This window comes from Anolis carolinensis, chromosome 3, assembly GCF_035594765.1.
Source record: "Anolis carolinensis isolate JA03-04 chromosome 3, rAnoCar3.1.pri, whole genome shotgun sequence".
NCBI lineage: Eukaryota > Metazoa > Chordata > Lepidosauria > Squamata > Dactyloidae > Anolis > Anolis carolinensis.
In genome coordinates this window covers 170441965-170463810 of record NC_085843.1, presented here as the reverse complement: position 1 = coordinate 170463810, position 21846 = coordinate 170441965, and the positions used below count along the sequence as shown (strand labels likewise).

Below are 21846 nucleotides of genomic sequence, written 5' to 3'. Positions count from 1 at the left end.
TTGAAGTGCCTAACTCCCCTTGAATCCTGTTCTGCAGAACTCATTACCATGCCAACTCAGTCCAGATTGTTCTTACTTTCTGACAAAGGGAGTACAGACATTTGCATGCCTTTTTTCCTCTTTTCATGGCTTTCCCCGTCATTTGGTATTTTTCACTCTTTATACCAGCTTCCCCAATATAGTTCTACTGGACTATAGCTTTCATCATATGCCAGTACAGCTGGAAGCCACCCAGTTGGGGATGGCCATTTTATATGATTCATCTTTTTCTCTCATCAGGCTAAGCAACAATAAACAGGAGCTCATGATCTTTTTGCATATATGCTATCTTAAAAGCAGTTTAAAGACATCACCCACAAAAGGATCTAATAAGGAAGAGATAAGAACGAATAGGTATGAAGTTATGGATAGTTGATTGTATTGAATAAAACTGTTACAGTAGAGCCTCACTTATCCAACACTCACTTATCCAACATTCTGGATTATCCAAAGCATTTTTGTAGTCAATGTTTTCAATATATCATGATATTTTGGTGCAAAATTCTTAAATACAGTAATTACTACGTAGCATTACTGCATATTGAACTACTTTTTCTGCCAAATTTGTTGTATAACATGATGTTTTGGTGCTTAATTTGTAAAATCATAACCTAATTTAATGTTTAATAGGCTTTTCCGTAATCCCTCCATATTATCCAACATATTCGCTTATCCAACATTCTGCCGGCCCGTTGGATAAGTGAGACTCTACTGTATTTCCTTGTGTCAAAAATCCCTTAGGAGGAGGAGGAGGATAGCCTGGAAATATCATATTTTAATGGATTAAAATAATATGTGTTATTACAGTAGAGTCTCACTTATCCAAGCTAAGTGGGCCAGCAGAAGCTTGGATATGCAGATATCTTGGATAATGAGGGATTAAGGAAAAGCCTATTAAACATCAAATTAGGTTATGATTTTACAAATTAAGCACCAAAACTTCATGTTATACAACAAATTTGACAGAAAAAGTAGTTCAATACGCAGTAATGTTATGTTGTAATTACTGTATTTACGAATTTAGCACTAAAATATCAAGATATATTGAAAACATTGACTACAAAAATGGCTTGGATTATCCAGAGGCTTGGATAAGTGAGACTCTACTGTATTAAAATTACTGTATTATTAATATGGCAGTCATCAGGAGGGATATCTAGATTATTCATGATTCTGAAGGGGGAAATCCCCTACTATTTCAATGATTTGGGAATGCCATGATGATAATGATGATGACGATGATGATGATAATGATGATGATTATTATTATTTTGTAAAATTATTTTTCATATTCCAGATCTATCCTAGCATATCTGCTTTTCCTTCTATACAAGACTGACTGGCCTAGCTATTTGTTTTTTGTTGCTGTTGTAGAATATTACTTGCAAGGAGCCATGAAACTCACTGAATGATTTGAGGTCAGATCAGACTGACCAGATCTCAGTCTGATATGCCATACAGGTTTGTTGTAGGAAGGAGCAGATCCATGTAGACTACCTCAAACTTAGTATCGGAAAGATAGGGTAAAGACAAAATGGAATGAAAATTAATATTGTGCCAGTTTGAAAGAAAAATTTAGATAAAAGAGCAATCTTGCCTTAGATTGTTTGGGTTTCTCTGCAATATGAAGACATAATCTCTCTTACCTGAGCCTTTTCTCTCTTGCCTTATTCTCAGGGTTCATTGGTTTTTAGCAGCCCTTTGGAGGATGTGGTTGAGGAGCTGTCTCAGCCAATTTCTTTCAAGCACTCCAAGTCAAGTTAGTAGAAACTACTAACTTGACTACCTTTTGGCCATCTGTAGTTTCTACTAAGCTGTTGCTTTGTTCTTTGTTGTGAATGTTGAACTACCAATGAGGTAAAATGAGATGAAGGTGTTTAGTACTATAGGTCAATGGATTTCCACAATGATATGTTTATTTTCAAAGAGAAATAGGTACGGACCTCCTGCTTCTGCTGTACTAACATCTACTTCCCAAACTACTGCAGATACTGAAGTTTAGGTTTTGAAATTCCACAGAAAATAATGCACCTCATTGAAAATGGCCATCTCTAGGGTAACTACCTTTCGACCATGAATTTAAGGGAGATTTAGTAATGACAAAGTTCATGCCCTTTTAGTACTGCCACATCACTCCAGCAAATATCCACTTAATATTAAACAAAACAGTCCTTCCAAAATAGCTATACTATGGGAGATCCTGGGAAATACAGGAGAGTTGGTGACTCTAGCCATGGCAGTTCCTCCCTAATGGGATATTTTTTCAGTTGCAATCTGAATTAAATACAACCCTTACCTACAGTAGTTGTGGAGAAGCTGCAGTTCCCAGATATTATCAGGCAACAACTCACTGTGTTCCTCATTTTTGGCTTTGCTGAAAAATGATAGTGAAAATTGTAATCCATCAACACCTGGAAGAAATTCCTTCGGGGAGATAGGGCGGGTTAAAATAAACTTTTATTATTACAGTAGAGTCTCACTTATCCAACATAAACGGGCCAGCAGAATGGTGGATAAGCAAAAATGTTGGATAAGAAGGAGGAATTAAGGAAAAGCCTATTAAACATAAAATTATGTTACGATTTTACAAATTAAGCAACAAAACATCATGTTTTACAATAATTTTGGAGTCTGTATCTTTCTAGGGCAGGCATGGGAGTAGAATTTGACAAAAGACAACAGCTTACAAGAGTGAATTGAAATAACATGCCTTTGAACAGTGTAGTTACACGATCCACATATAGTAACATCCCATGGTGAAATAAAGGACAGCGGGTTAGGGTGCCAGCATTTGATTCAAAATAGTTGGACCTGAAGATTTAGCTCACACCAAAAAGTCTTTGATGCACCAGCTCAGAAGATTCCCTTGGCTAGTAGACAGCATTTAGGTCTGAGAAGCAAACCTTTTGCTGTTGAAAAAGTACAAGAAACAGACTATCTAGGTAAGTCTTAACCAGAGATTCTTGCTCTTATCTTCAGTAAACTATTTGAGAATATTTCAGCTAAGATGAAAATATTTGTAACATATGGGAGAAATCACACTGCTTCACATTCCTGCCATTACAGGCACATGAGGGAGAATCCCCAACAGTGTCGTTGGAATGGTTTATTGTGGTTTAGCATGTTACAGCTCATTAGCTCTCCTTCAGTAATGCCATAAAATAAATATGTGATCCATAAATAGTTTAAGGCAGGGCAAACCCCTTCTGAACAAATTCTGTCCAAAAAAAAACACAAACAAACCTGTGATAGGTTTGCCTTATGGTTGCCAGAAGTCAGAAGTGACTTGAAGGCACATAACAACAAATATATTTAAATAAATCTGATGGGAGGAGGAGGAGGAAGAGGGGGTGGAGGAATGAAATCTGAGGGCACTTCTACAATGACTCTATAATGCAGTTGGAACCAGTTCAGGAGAAACGATTTTGTTTTATGGATGATGATTACACTACCATGCCTAGAAATGGTTTAAGGACAGGATAGTGTTTACATTGAACATGACCTCAAACTGCTGTGCAGATTTCTTTCCCCATTCCACCCTGATTTCTTGCAGTGATGCGCATCAGCACATGGAGGCATATTATAGGCTTTAAAAAGTGAAAGTAACAGTTAAGAGCAGAGGTACTTGATTACCCCCTCCCAGGGGGTCGATTAGGCCCCTGCTTCCCAGCCATGCCTTTGGAGCATTTCCCAGAAGCCCCTCCATCCCCCTGATTCCAATTTCTACAAAGCACATCAGTAACGGTGGGTGTCTACAATGCACTCTGCATTTTTGTGGAGCTGATTTCACCCTGGATCTGGGTTACACTGGAATATGCTACAGTGAATTTTCATGTCTTGATTCAGGACCCTTCCACACAGCCATATAACCCAGAATATCAAGGCAGAAAATCCCACAATATCTGCTTTGAACTGGGTTATCTGAGTCTACACTGCAGTATATTCCAGTTCAAATCAGATAAGGTGGGATTTTAATTAGCGGTTGTAAGGGGCCCCAGACTTTCCTGAAACCCTTTTAATATGTGCTGCAGCATGCAATGGTGGCATGTGTTTTGGGGCTGTTGTGGTTTCAAGTCATCTTGAATGTGCATTAAATGGTCAGTGTAGATGGGTCCTAGGTTTTACTTCTAGGGAACATTAGTACAGTACAGCATTCTTACAATCCAGGTTTTCCCCAATCCCCATAGGGAAAAGTGTGAGATGCCATTTGAGAAATGGTTGTCTTTTCTACTCAGAGAAGCTTGGTAAAGTATTGGACATTGTTTCCTCAAACTATGCAAAAGACTTTTAGGCTGTAGGTCTAATAGCACTCACCCCAACCCACCCTCCAGATTTTCATGCAGGAGTTGGATAGATGAGAAGACTGGTAAAAACAATTTTCAGCACTGATTGTGAACCTCTGAATGTGGAACAGAATGACCAGTGCCAAATATGATGTGCGGTGACATAATAAGAGTTGCTATGTGATACGGAACAATCTCACTATATTCAGGGGTACTGTTGTGACTCAGCCTTTGTGTGACTCTGATGAGGATTCTGGGATGCAGTTTCAAGATGATGGGATTCAGGTTCAGGATGAGTTTCAAGATGACTCTGATGGGAATTATGGGATTCAGGTGCAGAGTGTTCCTGCTGTGGGAGATGAGGAGCAGGGAGGCTTTCCCACAGGAAGAAATGATGTTGTTACTGATGATGCTTTTCAGGTGCAAGAAGCAGAAAGGGAGAGCAGCTCCCAGCCTCAGCCTGATAACACTAATGAGCCCTGTGGCCTTGAAAGCGATGAGGCCGCTTCTCTAGATTGTGCTAGTCGTTTGGAATTGTGGGTTGCGCAGAAGTCTCAGTATAGCAAATAAGAGGGAGGTCAAAGGGCAAAGAAATGCCTTCAAGTTATGCTATTAAAACAATCTGCTGATAGGGAAATCTTCGTCAAAGAATTTCCTCGCTTGAATCAAGTCTGCTTACCTGTATTATCTTGTAGCCTGGATGTATCCTCGTTTCTGGGACTTTGGCTTCATTTTAAGGACCTTGTTTCATGCCTAATGTTTCCATGGATTTGTTCTTACAGCCTTGTTTTTGTAACTATCTTTTGGAACTGAACTTTTATCTTTTATGAACTATCTTTTCCCTATTTCCTAATAAACTACAAAAGACTACGTTTTATGTGCAGCCTGGTGTCTTTAGCGAGGTGAAGCTAACCTGAGGTGCGACAGGTACTTACGACAGGTGATTACCACTGAATGAATTTCATGAAGGGAAGCTCTAATACCATTTTGAAAGATGGCAGAGGAAATATTTATAGAGCTGAGTGAAGAACAAGGTCATGTTGACCAATAGTACCAAGTAAGAAGAGATCAATAACTGGCATTGTTGAAATAGGAAGGAAAATGACTTTTTGACAAATATAGAGAACTACCTTAGGTACCTGGTGTTGCTTGAGTATACTTTTATAATGGCACCATTCATAAAACTGTAAAGCTAACAATGAGTATTTCTAATAATTATCATAAGAAAATGCATACATGAGCAACACTGGATGCATAAGACAGGTATTAATAAATGGTTATCTTGAGTTATCAGAGAAAGTTGCAGACAATCACCTTTTAAATACATTCCTGAATTATTGCCTTAAGCACGTCACACTCTTTTGACCTATTATTATCAAGGTGTGTGCATGAGGGGACAGAATATAGTGGCTTCTTGAAATGATTTATTTACATCACTTTTACCCCGCCTTTCTCTCCGAGGGGACTCAAAGCAGCTTACAGTAAATAGGCAAAAATTCAATGCCTAAAAACAATAATTCATATAAAACAATCTACGAAACAACAATTCATATAAAACAGATACCATTACAAAATAAAATCACATTATATAAAATTTTAAGCATGTCCAAGATTAAAATCCATTCATCCAGAATCCTCAATAAGTCTTCGTACAGGTCATGTAAAGTCCATGTTCTCATTCATTAAAAGCTTGCGTGCACAACCATGTCTTTAAGGCTTTCCTGAAGCCTAGGAGAGTTGGTATCTGCCTTATGTTGCTTCTTGAAATGACTCATGTGGTCCAAATAAGAAGCGAGAGTTCAGTTTGATCAGTAAGTGGTAGTTTGGAATTAATTTGATCCCATGTCTGGCCCTTCAACACATTAAGTACATGACTTATCAATTTAAGCTCACCTTGAAAAAAGAAGTGCACCCATAAAACTTCTAGCCGTTTATTTGCTTGCAATTGTAAAGTATTGGCTCCTTGCAGAGTATGTTCATGTCGCCATTAGCCCAAGAATCTGGGATGGAATATTTGGCATACATTTCAAGCCATGTTCCTTGTCACATGTTCAGTTTCTAATAAGCACATTTCAATAGTATAAGACAAATATTTTCACCAAACACATGTTAACGTATTTTTAACTAATCAGACTTAATTATTGCCTATACTAATTGTAAACACACTGTGTACAGCAATTAAGTTCGAGTTGAATAGTGCATTAATTAGACCTAGGAGTGTTCTAATGTAGGAAATGGCCAGTAATCACCACACAGAGGCAGAACATAGAGAAGTGGGAACATCTCATGTGGATGAAGGGGAGTGGGGAAGTGTAGTTACAGAATTACAAATGAAGAAATAGGTGATGATAGATTCTAGAGGGTTTATACTGATTATTGGGCAGAAGAGATTCAGAAATGGCATTCCATTGGCTAAAGCAGCATTTCTCAACCTGGGGGTCACGAGGGGGGTGTCAGAGGGGTTGCCAAAGACCAGGTTTTTTTGTTGTTCATGTGGGTTCTGTGTGGGAAGTTTGGCCCAATTCGATCGGTGTGGTTCAAGTGGCTCTTTGATTGCAGGTGAACTATAAATCCCAGCAACTACAACTCCCAAATGTCAAGGTCTATTTTCCCCAAACTCCACAAGTGTTCACATTTGGGCATATTGAATATTCGTGCCAAGTTTAGACCAGAAACTTCATTAGTCCACAGTGCTCTCTGGAAGTAGGTGAACTACAAATCCCAAACTCATGGTCACCAAACCCTTCCAGTATTCCTGTTGATCATGGGAGTTCTGTGTGCTAAGTTTGGTTCAATTCCATCATTGGTGGAGTTCAGAATGCTCCTTGATTGTAGGTGAACTATAAATCCCAGAAATTACAATTCACACATGACAAAATCAATCCCTCCTCCCAACCCCACCAGTATTCAAATTTGGGTGTATCAAGTGTTTGTGGCAAATTTGGTCCATTGAATGAAAATACATCCTGCCTATAAGATATTTACATTATGATTCATAACAGTAGCAAAAGTACAGTTATGAAGTAGCAACAAAAATAATTTTATGGTTGGGGGTCACCACAACATGAGGAACTGTATTAAGAGGTCGCGGCATTAGGAAAGTTGAGAACCACTGGGCTAAAGGGACAATTGAGCATCAGCATGAATATGTATTATGGAAGGAAAGCAGCCAATGACAATAATCTGCAAGGGTTTTTTCTTCCATTGCAAATTATTAGTTCTGTGTTCATTCTGAGACTGACATGGAAGCAATGGCTTAAAACCAACTTCCACTTATCGCAGGGCTAAATACTATTTCCATCCTCATCCAAATTAAAAACGAGACATATCATATTAAGGTTGAAGGATAATAATGTTTGATGTGATCTGAAACAGAATGTAGGAAGGAGCAAGGAAGATGGAGACAGGGGCGTGTTTAGGCAGAGTTTTCAATGCCTTAAAATTTACCATGAATGATAATTATAACAAAATACTTGTAGATTAAGGAACCCCGATGGCGAAGTGTGTTAAAGCACTGAGCTGCTGAACTTGCAGACCGAAAGGTCCCAGGTTCAAATCCCAGGAGCGGAATGAGTGCCCACTGTTGCTCCAGCTTCTGCCAACCTAGCAGTTTGAAAACATGCCAATGTGAGTTGATCAATAGGTACCGCTCTGGTGGGAAGGTAACAGCGCTCCATGCAGTCATGCCGGCCATATAAACTTGGAGGTGTCTACGGACAACGCCGGCTCTTCGGCTTAGAAATGGAGATGAGCACCAACCCCCAGAGTCAGACATGACTGGACTTAACGTCAGGGGAAACCTTTACCGTTACTACTTGTAGATTAGAATGTCCTCCTAAAAATGTGCCCCCTTTGTTTCTCTTGTGGTGAGATTCAAGTTTTTTGTCAAAATAGTTTTTACGACATAAAATATGAAAAGTTGGGAAACATGTTTAGTCCAGTTCCCCACTGGTGTAGAAAATCCATTGTTAAAGCAGCCCGGACAGATGGATTCATTATCAGTTTGTTTATAAACCTCCAGAGAAGAGAGAGGTTACTAGCTTTTGAGGCAATCTCTTCCATTGTAGGTCTGTGAAGAGAGCTTTAGGTCTTAGGACCCATCTACACCAATCATTTAATGCAGTTCAAAGCTAGTTTCAAACTGTAGGAGTCAGACAAACTCCCTTAATGTGATGTCGAAGGCTTTCATGGCCGGGATCACAGGGTTGTTGTATGTTTTTCGGGCTGTATGGCCATGTTCCAGAAGTATTCTCTCCTGACGTTTTGCCCACATCTATAGCAGGCATCCTTAGAGGATGCCTGCCATAGATGTGGGCGAAACATCAGGAGAGAATACTTCTGGAACATGGTCATACAGCCTGAAAAACATACAACAATCCCTTAATGTGTATTAGCATTCTGTGGTTTGTATAACCATCCAGGCCACAAACTGGTTCCAGGATTTCCTGTGTAATCATCTGCACAGTGAAATCACTTTCTTCAACACCGGTTTGAACAAGCATTAAATGATCAGTGTAGATGGGGCCTCAGAAAGAGTTCTTAGCACTCACCATTCTGAATTCATTTTAAGATGCTGCGTCATTTGAACTGGCAGAATAGCAAGTTCATAATGTTGATAATGCCCAGTGAATTTTGGTAACATCTCTCCCCTTTTTCAATGAGTACTTTTTATAGAGCATGTTAACATTCTCTTGCTTTGCAATGCAAAAAAAAGGTTAGAACGCAAGAATGGAGATAAGAACAGCTGCTAAGAGATATTGGTGTCAGTTTTAAAGAATTCAAATTACGTGAATTTCCTATTGTTCCTATTTGTTTGTATAGTATTCTTTAACTACTGTTGCATTCCCACATGAAAATATCATAACCTGTTATGATGGGTTTCAGTCCAATCTGGCCAGTATATTAACACTGGATTCCAGGAGAGGATCTGGCAGAAAAGGTTGGGTCAAAAGGAAAGTGCGCTCTGCTTGCTAATAGGAGAATGTCAGGCTGCAGACCCAGTACAAACAAATGTTATTATATGTTTCCGGTTAAGGCTGGATGCTGTGAGACAACTGTGAAACTTTTCTATCAAATGCCATCTTCTCTTTCAGCAATCTTACGTCTTCCCTTGTACAAATCAATCAAGTTAAAAATTGCCTGCTCAAGTTCACCATGACCTTTCTTAGGCATGGAAGCAGCTTGTTTCAGTCACATTTCAGTTATTTCTTGAAGTTTTTTAATTAATCTGCGAGCCAAAAGGGATACATAAGGAAAACCATGTGCAGAAAAAATTATTGCATACATTTATGGAACTATAGCAATGAATGCCTTAATTTTAACATCTGAAACACATAACAGGCTGCCTATAGCATTCTGTAGAGGTTTTCACCACAACAGATCTCATATATTCCAATCAGACATGTGTCAGTATTTTTTTAAATCATTTTAAAGTGTTATATTTCCCCCTTTGTAATGGTGTACCAGACGATCAATGCAGAAATTATTTTAAAATATGTATATTAAGGGAAATTGTGTATTACACCTAGTAAGTAGAACCATAGAATGTTCTTCCATAAATCCTTACATTTTCTTCCTATCTGCTTTTGGAGGCTAACATAAGCTAATCTTTTCCTTTAGAATTTTCTGTCACCTTGGGGTGTTGTGTGCTTTCTGGGCTGTATAGCTGTCTTTTAGTAGCATCTTCTCTTGATGTTTTTCATGTCCTCTACCATCAAGTCACTGACATACATGCCATTAATCCAGAAAAATCAAATGAGAATGGTGCCACTTCCAGAGTAATCTCCACCCTACGTTCAACCCTCCATATATACAGATTCCTAACCCACAGAATCAACCATTCTTGGATTGAAAATATTTTTAAAATCCAAAAAATGCAATCCTTGGTTTTGCTATTTTATATTTATACTAGCTTGGGGACCCGGCAGTGCCCGGGTCATTTGAGAAATTTGTGTGCCAAGTGTGGTCCAGATCCGAATTTGGCTGGGTTCAGTGCTGTGTGTATAAGGGTGAACTACAACTCCCAGAGCCAAAGGGCAATCACCCCGATACCCTGCCTGTATGCTCAGTTGGGCATGATGAGGCAGTGTGCCAAGTTTGGTCCAGATCCGACGTCGGCTGGGTTCAGTGCGGTCTGTATAGGGTGAACTACAACTCCCAGAGCAAGAAGTGAGTGAAGCTACTTGGTCAATCCTCCCTCAACCTGCCCATGGATGGAAAGGGGTTCATGGGGGTTCTGTGTGCCAAGTTTGGTCAAGTTCCGTCAGTGGTGGGCTTCAGAGTGTCCTGTGGGAGTCATAGCGATTGAAAGTACTACAAATCCCATCACCCATGGTCCATCATCCCGCAAACACCACCAGGACGTAAAGTGTGTCATGGGGGTGAAGCGTGTCAAGTTTGGGCCAGGTCCGTCGTTCCTGGTGGTCACAGTGGCCTGTGATAGTGGCGGCCAATCAGAAAGCTGCCACATACACCGCTGTCCACCGCCGCATACACCGCTGCCCGCTGCCACATACAAACATTGACTTTTAGTATATATATATATATATAGATAGATAGATAGATAGATAGATATTTTATATAGCAGTGTAAATTGGCCCTTGAGCCCTCCCTTTTCAATTACCTTCCCCATATGAAGGATCACTATAAGACATTATTATGAATTTTATTTCTCAGGTTACAGCTGGGTAGGGAAATATTAAACATTCCATGTTGAATAAACATAGGAAAGAATCCGTGGGGATTAAACATATCACCCACGTGTACATATTTATAAAATAAACTACTAACAAGGGCCATGTGAATAAGAGTCCAGTAAGGTTGATCCTGTCCTTGGGCATGAATCTACCAACTCAAGTGTACAGAGAAGATGGGGGACCCATTGGTGGTTTTGATAATTGCAAAAACTTTCTCTTGGACAGAACACTGAAATGTGATCTTTACCTGTAAAACTGAAAGCCAGACTAACTTGCTTTGTTGATTATTAAAACAATGTCATCATTTTTCATAGAGCTGACTTAAGACTGAACAGACATGAAAAGGTCCATATTTATTATGAGTGATAGTACATAACCAACATTTCAAGAAGCTTGGCTTGATTCCAAATAAACAAGGCATGTCGATCATTTCTCCAACAATATTTTCCCTATTCAGTACTATAATTTATGTTGTTTGTGTATTATAGACTACATATTATAGCTGGAATGGGCCTTGTTTCTCTTGCTCTTGAAAATGCTAATGTTGTCACATCTCACATCAATGTTCACAGAATATGATTCCTTTTATAAACACCATGCTACTTTTGTTTTCTTTAAGCCTTTGTAGTCTCCTTTTATATTTGAACAGCAGCAAAACAGGTTGATTAAAAGGTTGAATTTACTAGCAGGTGAGCTGCTCAGTTTTAATGCATGCATTACTTCTTCTAAGCAACAGAGAATATGGCTTCATTTTATAGCAGCATAAATATGGCTGTCTTAAATTAAATAGGCCCCTTGCTTCTAACCTGTAACTTTAATGGGCCTGCTTCATACACTTCAACTAGGAGGATGGCTGTCTACTTAATCCACCTCTCTATGAGGCATCCCATCCCACCCCTCTATGAAATACATGATAAATGTTATTTTATAAGGTGGCTGCCTAAACCTGAGTTGTTGCAGTTGTTGCCAGTCTTCCAAAGGGTGAATCTTGGAAAAGTTATTTTCCTGGGAGCTTCCAGAAGCTGTGATTTGAAAAAAGAGATTTTTCCAACCTCTTACATAAATATAAGAGGGCCCCTGGTGGTGGCGCAGTGTGTTAAAGTGCTGATCTTCTGAACTTGCAGACAGAAAGGTCACAGGTTCAAATCCCGGGAGCAGAATAAGCTCCCGCTGTTAGCCCCAGCTCCTGCCAACCTAGCAGTTCGAAAACATGTCAATGTGAGTAGATCAATAGGTACTGCTCCAGCGGGAAGGTAACGGTGCTCCATGCAGTCATGCCAACCACATGACCTTAGAGGTGTCTACGGACAATGCCGGCTCTTCGGCTTAGAAATGGAGATGAACACCAACCCCCAGAGTCAGTCACGACTGGACTTAACATCAGGGGAAAACCTTTACCTTTACCAACCTACATAAATATAAACCTTTAGACAAAGAGCTTATCTTTTCAATGTGGTATTTCACTCCAAATATCCTGGGTTATAATTCCCATCATTCTAAGAAAATGGGCAAGAACAGTGGGAATCACCATTCAGAATAGTCTAGAGATTGGAGAAAGCATGGATGAGGCCAAACTATAGAACAAAGTTACCCTATATATCAATTTTCCACAACATATTTCTCTCTTCATACATCCCTAGTTTTCTATCTAGTAGGCTTGTCCGATCGATGGAAAAAATGTTTCAATTCTCGTTTCTAAAGTAGGGGGTGCCGGCTCTTTGATGTAGAAATTATTTCTAAATGTTCAACCAAAATTTTTGGATATTTCCGAAAATTCGTAATGTTTCTAAAATGTTTCTAAAATGGCGGACGCGCATGCGCAATCGCCAAAAAACAGGAAACAGGGGGGGACTTTTCTGGGGGTCTCCCGCCCTCATTTTTTGAGCTATTCTCATCAAATTTGGTACAGTGGGAGAACACATTCCACACTCTTTGCTCAACAAATTAGAGAATGTTTCCTGTCTCCTATGATTTTTGGTGAATTTTCATAACTTTTTATAATACACTATTTTTCAATATTTGAAGAAACCTGTTCCTGGTTTGAAAGTCTTATTTCCTGTTCAATTGGGTTCTTATCACTGTAAAAGTCCCTCTTCTACTTGTGTAGACTTTGGATTAGAAATGCAGCACACGCCAAGCAATGCCTTGACAGGATTGGCAACGTCCTTTGGAAACTATAAATTGCTGTGGACCCTCTATTGAATCAAATCAATGTCTGACTTTGTGATTGCAGAAATAAAACTCAGCCCAAGGCTTGGGAATAGAAATGGAGCGTGAGGGAAGCAATGCCTTGGTGGGAAGTTCAGCGCTTACAGGGACGCAGATGTGCTTAGAAAACTATAATTTTCAAGCTCCCTCCTTTTAAGGCTTGGAAAGAAAGGCTTATGGGGTGATTGCTTTATTCCAAAAAAGGAAAAACAGAAAGGCAAAAGGTCTACCTCAGGAGAAGGAACCAACCCAAAGCTCAGCACTAGCAGGGAGGGACACAGACTCCTTTGGAAAAAAAATTCCCAACATCCACAGCAAGGACTCTGCCCCAAGCCAATTTCCCCCCAACACAATATCTAAGCAGCAACAACCCTCTACCCCCAGTCACTTTGCCCTCTCAGCTTCACGGCGCGCGCGAACCACCCTCTCTCCTCGGTATCCCAACCCAGAATGGCTTGGCTCCGTGCGGAGGTGATTTAGCCCCCACCTTTTTTAGCCATCGTGGAAGACTCTGATTTGCAGGGAGCAGGAGCCATGTTAGGCTGCGCTAGGCTCCCGTTCATGTTAGCTTGCAGAAACAAATAATAATAATAATAATAATAATAATATTTAAAAAAATATTTAAAAAAATTTGGAGGAAAAAAATTAACAAAAATTTTAAGACACAATTACAGAATGGGCCAACGATGGATCGTATTACATTGCCAGTTGCGCCCAGGAAAACGTTTCAATACTCGTGTCAAAAAACGGGAATGATACGAAATAATTACGGTAGGAGAATTTTTACGAACATATGGACAACCCTACTATCTAGAATAATCTTCTAAAATCAGTTAGGGTTCTGGTGTTTGTTCGACTTCATAGATGGATAGGGATTAATAGAGATTTGAATGTGGATTTTCCATTTTTGTTGGGCTGTATGTTGCAGCAGCCCTATCCAGCACAGCTAATGGTGATGGATGTTGGGTTTGTTAATGTGGGATTTGTGTATTGATAGTGTTTAAATGCAATTTGTGTCTTGGTTTGTATTGCATACTGATTGCATCATCCAGAGTGTACTATAGTCTGGAAAGAGTTAATTGCTGAGAAGCTGTGTTGACCTTGATGTGTGGCTGGAACTGGGGAGTGTCCAGAGACAAGTGTGTATGCATTACTGATTGCATCAGTTCAGTTCTGTTCTGTCTGCCTAGAGTGAGAGTCCTGTGTCTATTGTCTGCAAGTCTGTTTGTCTTGATTATTACTGAAATCAGTAAAACTTTATATATAGTTTTACCAACGTCTCTGATGTCTCTTCGTTCTGCGTTCCACTGATTCCATCCAACTACTGCTGCGCTGCAATTACTCTGACAGGGTTTTCAGTCCAAAAATATTTAGGGGGCTACATGCTTCCCATCCCTTTTCTAGGTAAATACACTAGGGCAGGCATCTTCAAACTGTTTCGGCCACCAACTTCCAGAATTCCTGACCATTGAACAAACTGGCTAAAGCTTCTGGGAGTTGGAGGGCCAAACACCTGAAGGGCTGCAGTTTGATAATGCCTGCATTAGATAGTACATTACACTGGTTCTCCATAAAGAAGCCATTCATGGTCCTGTTCAGGCTTGGAACTGAACTCTAGAGTTGATACCGTATATTTAGAGTGGTTATGGCAGAGGGAGATTGTCCTCAATATATGGTTGAAAAAAGTGATTGCAAGTGAATTCCACACACAAAAGCTTTGAGCTAGGTGGTCCTCCTCCAATCCTGATAGGTCCATGTATTTGAAATAAAATACCTCTACATCACTGTGACAGACCTTCCTGGCCAGCTAGAGTGATGGATAGATGAGCTGAGAAGGTTAATCCTTTTCCATTTTTCACCCTTACATATTTGTTTCAGTAGGGTTTTTTTCATTGCCTCAAGGTGGCCAATTAATCTTGCATTCCTTCATTCTAACAAAAGAACTATTGCAGACAGATCTCATTGTTCTTCACAAAGGTTCTCTATTTTGAAAGTGTACCAAGAAAAAGAGAGCACACAGGCAAAACCGCATTGCTTTATGAAGACTCTTCTGGGAACTGCATTATTCTATCCTCTTCCCCACACCACATCACCTTCTTAAAACTAAAGATTGCAGAGTGGACTTGAAAGAGTGGAATGAAAGACAGTAGGATCTCCTTTAGAAGAAATAATGATCGGCGTATCTTCAACATGGGTGAAGTTCATTGCTTCTAAGATTTAATGCAATGATCTTGTAAATAAAAGTATAGTTCTTTGAAAGGATATTTGGGGTATTTCTGGTGCTACCTGAAATAAAGGATTTTCTGAGTGTGTATGGTGATCCAAACTTTTGATTTAATTATTATTATTATTATTATTATTATTATTATTATTATTTTATTCTTATACCCCGCTCCATCTCCCCGAAGGGACTCGGGGCGGCTTACATGGTGCCAAGACCGGACACAACAATATAAAAGCAAAACAATAAAACAGATCAATCAAACTATAAAACAAGTCATAAAAAACCACATACAAAAATAAAATGATAAAATCATGGATTGGATTCTAAGTATCTGGGCCAAACATAAATCTGAATCTAGCATTTAATAGTTCATTGGTGTAAGTTCATTAATTCATAATTAAGTAAAATATACTGATTATTTATTTTATTTATCTTTCTATTTCCTTCCCTCTATGTCTAAAGGTAGACTGAAGAACAAATAATGAACATTACAGAAATACTAAAGAGTTATGTTTGTTTTCCTCTGGGCGGTTCCCGACAGGGGAAAAGTCTGGACCGACCTGGATTTTAAAAACCCGGATTGGTATTCCAGGCTGATTCAGCCCAGAAAATATGAGAGGGCTGTGCGGACTGCCCCCTTGGAAGACCCAAGACTTCTGAGTGGACAGTCCAGATAGTGGGTTAGATCTGGGTCTTTCAGGAAAACCCGGATTTAATCCACTATCAAATTACTTTGGGACAAAGCAGTTGTTTGGGTACCTCATATAAAAGTGCTGGCACTTGTGCATTTTAGGCGCTGTCTGGATGCGCCCTCTGTCTGAAGCAAAATTCCCAAATGTTTACTCCAACTTCTTGCATTTCGTTAGGCATCTAAGAAACCTTAGTGTTTGCTGGTATTTATTTATTTTTATTTATTTATTTACAACATTTATACCCCACCCTTCTCACCCGAGGGTGTCAGGACCCAGGCTACAGAGCACCAATAACCATGTGCAGAGGCCAGATTCTATCTAATATCTTTATTAAGGGTATATATAAAGTCAATAAAAACAGGTGAAGAATATAGTTCAGAAGTAGACCTTTCAGGAAAGGTCAAATATAGTCCAGGAAAATAATGTCCAATATGTGATATTAGAGTCCAAAGTTATAATCCAATAACCGAAACACACACTTTGCCAAGCAAAGTGTGGGGAGAAGACAAGGTCCTTTAGTCCATAGAAACTTGGCAATTAGGCTGGAAGCAAACTTGATACTTGGCTAGAACAAGACTTGAAGCAAGGCAACAAGAGCAAAAACAAGGTCCGTGGCAAACGCGAAACAAGGCAGACTTGAACTTGATCCGGGAAACAAGGAACTGGAGTCCACACACGATTTCACTCCTCGAGCTGACGAATTGACTCCGCAAAGTTTCCTTTGCGGCAAAACACCTAAATAGGGTCTCGTTTCCCGCCAGAAACACTTTCCCTGGAGAACTAAAAGTGAAACCCAAGCTGTGTCCAGATGCATGACTCCTTAGAATTTCCCAAGGGAAGCAACTTAATCAGCTAATTGTCTGGCAGCGATTCTGGCGCTTCGGTGATTCGCCTCCCTAGCGCCTCTATCTCTATTATAATTATCCTTACGAGAAAACGGGGGAGAATTCTGCCCAAGGCTTGTTTGGCTGACTTCTTGAGGGCAAGCATCCTGCAGGTGCAGGGGCTCCGATTCTGGCTGAATCGGTGGGAAACCCAAGTTTTCCTCTTCGTCCGCCACAATAGTACTAGGAACGGGACTACATGGCCCATGAGACATCACAGAGGGGTCTCAGAGCGGCTTACAAAAATTGGCAAAATTTAATGCCCAAAATGCAATCATAAAAGCAAAACAATATAAACAGATCCATTAATAACATTGTGAAAACACATTATAAAAACCTTAAAAACGTATATATAATTAATCCCATTCGTCCGAGATCCTCATGCTTCATCCTTAAATCAGGCCATGTCAACTTTGTCAAGTCATGGTAGCTTCTGGTCAGTGAGGAAATGATTTTTTTCCATATTTTAGTCCAAATTTTAAAGGAACTATCCATAGTTCCATAGATTCACCCCTTTGAAATTTGCCTTTGCAGTTTTGTCTAAACAACAGAAAAATTAACTGCTAAATTGACACAGGGGCCACCTACATCGATTTGTTGGATGGAAGATGTGCACCATTAAACTGATCCATAATAGATCTTACGGCCTGTTATCATATGATTTCTTGTCAGTTTCTTCATTTCTGTATTGCCTCATTCAATCCAGGAAGTCTCTATGTAGCAGTGTGATTTCCTCACCTACCAATGAAACACAATGATATTAGGCATTCTTTCAGTTAGAAGTCAATAGGAGGGACTTTAATGTGTGGGGTGTGTGTGGGAGAAGAGAAAAAAAATAAAATCCTCTTTTGTGCACATTTAAGATACTTTGTCATAATTATCTGCTCATATCCAAAAAAAATCCACTTACAGCAAATCAGTTTGAAGTTCTCTTTCCAAATTAAAAACAAAAATGATTATCCAATTCACAGTAGTATACAATATGCATTCCACAGCTGTCATTGCTTTGTGGGAAGAGAGATTTTTAATGTTCATGCAGCACACGATTAGGGGCCTTCTGCTGTCAAATTATAATAGCAGCTTTGCAGTTGTGTGGGGGTTTTCCCCATGAGCTGTGTATTGATTGTAAAGTTAACATGATTTTCAAAGGGGTTTTGCATATCTACACACAGTATATATATCGTATCTGTTTGGGTGTACACACATACACAAACATGTTTGGAGGTTACCCTCCTCTGGAAAAACCTATTGCTCCCTTTGTTATCACTCGCAGTCAGCATTCTATTTAACAAGCTGGAAAGAGTTTGAGTTCCTTGTAGCTAAAACATTTGATCAGCTACATCTGTATCTGCCATGTGTTTTGCAGTGTATTGTTATAAATAAATCGGAATCTCTTCATCTATTTTACTGCAATGCAGCTTTTACTGCGAAGTACCACTTAAAAAAATTCTAATGGATGTTCTAACCTACAGAAGAATTCAAAACTTGCTTTTACCCCTGGATTTTGGCTGAGAATTTGCATGACCTGCCCAATTCTTGCTGAACCATTAAAGTTTTTCAGCTTTAGTGCCTCAGAATTAAGAGTGAGACACATAGTTGCCAGAGAGTTGAATGTGTTATAATCTGCTTTGGCATCCTGCTTTCCAAGGATCAATTTACACTGTTGATTACCTAATCTCAGAGAGCCAGCTCTTGGCATTTTACTGCCTGCTGCAATGAACACATATGTTAATGCCTCTCTGCATGCAATAACATTGTGGAAATTAGCTTGTGTAGCCCCGGTGGTGAAGTGCGTTAAAGCATTGAGCTGGAGACCGAAAGGTCCCAGGTTCAAACCCCGGGAGCGGCATGAGCGGCTGCTGTTAGCTCCAGCTCCTGCCAACCTAGCAGTTCGAAAACATGCCAATGTGAGTAGATCAATAGGTACCGCTCTAGCAGGAAGGTAACTGCGCTTCATGCAGTCATGCCGGCCACATGACCTTGGAGGTGTCTAGGAACAACGCCGGCAATTTCGTTCTTCGAGTATATAATTTCAATGTGTCATTATCAATGACGGAGTGGACCTACAGGGAATACATATGAGTGGCTAGAAACACTTGTAGAGAGTTTATGTAGGAGAGTTTGTGTGAGTATACATGCTCCTGTCTTCAATGCTTTTACTATACTTTGTAATTTGTAATTTTTATCCTATACAAGTATTTCTAGCCACTCATATGTATTCCCTGTAGGTCCACTCCATCATTGATAATGATACATTGAAATTATATACTCGAAGAACGAAATTGACTACTCTAGGTTCTCCATACCTGCATAACCACCACTTGAGGAAGACTACACAGTCGAAACTGGTCGTGGATGGTGACTAACCTTGGACTTGTTTAAAACATTGGATTTGATAAAAAGATTCACTTACTTGGACGTTTAAATTTAGACTCACAATTAGTGACTTATACAGTCCTCCATGTGGAACATGAACTCTGGTGGGCATTGGACTCACAAACTCTGAATATAGAGTTTTACTTTCTATGAATGTATGTGTGTTGGTAACACATGGATTATATTTTGGTTTAATCACTGTTTTATAGTTCATATTATTGGATTACATTTCTAGCTATAGTGGCCTCTTGCCTGTGCATTTCAGGGAATCCTTTCTTTGTATTGTTTATTCCACCTTAAAAATCCCCTCGCTTGCCTGCAAGGCTGCAATCTCCTTTCTTCTTGGGGTTTTGCTTCCTTAAAGCTGTTTCTACTTTCTACTTTTGTTTGCTGAGATTACTATTATTAATATTAATCTTTTAAAAGTATTTCCTGAAGTAGTAAGAGGGAAGGAGAAAAAGCGGCTAAAAGGATGAACGCTCCCAAACGTGTGCGCGCACACCCATCCACCTTCCCTCAGATCCCCAACTCTGAGTCAGTCCCACTAAATAAAAAAAAACAGGAAAATAAAGGAAAATCAAAAAGATTCAACTGTGATGCCAAATAGGGGAATAGGAGCCTAGATTGGCTCCTGCTTGCTTTTGTTTTGGGCAGGTTTTCATTTCAGGAGGGTCCTTATCATTACAGGCTCCCGAAGTACCAAAGGTACTGAAGGAAACAGAGGAAATGGAAGAAACCAAATCCACGCACAACCCTAATGGAAATCAATACACTGCCAACAGGACAGCAATTCATTAAAAGTTAAGAGTTAGCTTTGGGCATGCAACCAATGATTATTACTATATTTATTTTAACCTATTTTCAAGTCAGAGTTGAGACTCAAAGCATTTCACCCTTAAAAGACATTACAATTATAGGCTATATATTAAAATGGGAATGCATTTATAGAAGTATTAAACACATAAATTGCAGCAAGGATGCTATATGTACATTATTGGAAGAAGTCAGATCACGAATAGTAGAAGAGTGGATACTAAAACTGTTTAGAATAGTGGAAATTGATAAATTGGCTATGATGAACAAAGAAAACACACAAAAAATCTTTATCAAAGACTGGGAACCAGTTTAAATTTTGTAAAAAGAAAGAAAAGATTTTATAGAAGGCTTTGTAATTTCACCTGTTAGAACTTTTGTGTGGAATTTTTAAATCAGTGGTTCTCAACCTGTGGGTTTCCAGGTGTTTTAGTTTACAACTCCCAGAAATCCCAGCCAGTTTACCAGCTGTTAGCATTTCTAGGAGTTGAAGAAACACCTGGGGACCCACAGGTTGAGAACCACTGTTTTAAATAATACTTGTTATACTAAAATGGACAAATATTTTATTAGGAAGGAAAGATATGACTGTACATGACTGTCTTCAACCCAAAGGATGAGAAGTCACTACAACAGGATAGGTAGGAAGAGGGTATTATTATTATTATGTTTATTATTATGTTTATTTATACCCCACTTTTTCTCTCCACAATGAGACTCTAAGTGACTGGCATAGTTAGGAATAATTATTGTATAGATGTTAGGAAATATTGCTCAGAAATGCATATGTTTTTGTATATGTACAGGCATATAGATTTTCATTGTTGTTTTTGATACATTAGGAAATTTAAAATAAAAGGGTAAAAACTAAAATAAAAGTCCCCTTCGGGGTGAGAAGAGCGGGATATAAATGTTGTAAATAAATAAAGAATATAAACATATCAACTGAATTGCAATTAAGAAAAATAAATAAGCAAAACTTTAAAAACCAATTTTCTAGCCCAAGGCAGGACCCCTGGCCGATTATTTAAGAACTTTCTCTCTTAAAGGCTTACCTGACTGCCTCTGGAAGGAGATGTGGAGGGGACACTCATAATAATAATAATTTATTTGTTTGACCAGTCATATGACCATTTCAAAGTGCAACATAAATAAAAACAAGGCAAAAAGGATGGGAGGACAGGCAGCTGACCTGTTTGCCGTCAAAATCTTATTTTCCTGATTCTTCTTTCAGGAAATGTGCTCTTTTCTTGATAGCTTTCAGGATAAAAAGGCTTATTCTGATTATGGTGGATCTTTCTTGTCCTTGGAAGAGGACTGTCAGAAGATCATTTCTGTTGGGGGACCTAAAATTAGATAGTAATGGATGTAAATAACTGTGTCAAAGTTCAGCATATTCTGGGCAGTCAATCAAAAAATGTTCAATATCTTCCACTAGACATAAAATCTCTCATTTCTTGGGATGTTACAGTAGCGACCAGTTTGCATCATAATACCGAGTTGTTCAAACCTGGCCCTGGTATATATTCATAGAATCATAGAATAGTAGAGTTGGAAGAGACCTCATGGGCCATCCAGTCCAACCCCCTGCCAAGAAGCAGGAAATCGCATTCAAAGCACCCCCGACAGATG

The 21846-nt window shown here is 39.2% G+C and overlaps 1 protein-coding gene and 1 long non-coding RNA gene across 7 annotated transcripts in view; one reads left to right on the top strand and one right to left on the bottom strand.

The window, feature by feature from the left end:
- Positions 1 to 4422, bottom strand: part of LOC134298027 (uncharacterized) — a 43551-nt gene extending 39129 nt beyond the window's left edge. Inside the window, exons 1-2 of the long non-coding RNA XR_010005001.1 lie at positions 4354 to 4422; positions 2336 to 2413 (exon numbers count right to left, since the gene is read on the bottom strand). This is a non-coding gene — a long non-coding RNA (uncharacterized LOC134298027). The remainder of the gene's footprint in view (positions 1 to 2335; positions 2414 to 4353) is intronic.
- The window catches only part of grid1 (glutamate ionotropic receptor delta type subunit 1), a 1053635-nt gene that overhangs the window by 267691 nt on the left and 764098 nt on the right, over positions 1 to 21846 (top strand). The window lies entirely within an intron of this gene.